This window comes from Tamandua tetradactyla, chromosome 17, assembly GCF_023851605.1.
Source record: "Tamandua tetradactyla isolate mTamTet1 chromosome 17, mTamTet1.pri, whole genome shotgun sequence".
Lineage (NCBI taxonomy): Eukaryota > Metazoa > Chordata > Mammalia > Pilosa > Myrmecophagidae > Tamandua > Tamandua tetradactyla.
Window position 1 is genome coordinate 66367740 of NC_135343.1, and position 901 is coordinate 66368640.

Below are 901 nucleotides of genomic sequence, written 5' to 3' on the forward strand. Positions count from 1 at the left end.
TTGCAGCATGATTTGTTGATTTTTTGTTTGCTTTTTTTTTTTTTTTTTTTGGAGAGTGCATGGGTTGGGTATCAAATCCGGGCCTGCCACACAGCAAGCGAGAATTCTACCATTGAACTACAATTGCACCCCAGGTTTCACAGGGCTTTTTATTATTTATTTTTATTTTTAATTTCATTTTTTTATTTATGAAAACAAACAATACACTTAGAATGACCAACAATGGGTACATTAGTTTGTTTAAACATAGGCATATTTACAGAAAATGCCATGCTTAACATAGGTCTTTAAGCAGCCAGATGGCATGAGAAATATGCCTTTTAAAAAGAACACTCTGGTTTTAGTGAAGTTAACTTATTATAAAAAATGTCAAGAATAGAAGTAATAAGACCAGTTAGGAAGTTATTTCAAGAATCCAGGAGAGAGATGTCGGTGGATTGATCTAAAGCCATGGTAGTGGAGACAGGAAGAAGTGAATGCATTGGGGAATATGTAGTTGTAAAATTGACAGGAGCTGGCTATGAGTGCTGCAGTAAAGAGTATTGCTGAGGATGACTCCACTGATTCTGGTGTAGACAATAGGATGTGTGTTGCCCCTTCCCTTGGGTCGCATTGGGTGGGGTTGGCTTGTGTGGAGGTGCAAAGCTCATGAGATAAGTGTCAGAGATACTGAGTGAGAAGTGCCATAGAGACACACAGGAATGAAGAATTTATAAATTTCTCACAGAAGAGAAGTTTGAATTGACAGTATAAATAAATTAGAACAAGATATAACTTCTATCAACTAACATGATTATTGATAGAATTAAAGCTTTTCTACATTCAGTTTATTTTTATTTTTTAATTTAGTCAACAAATTTTAATTGAAAAAAGACTGTCAAATACACTGTTGGGTGCTTTG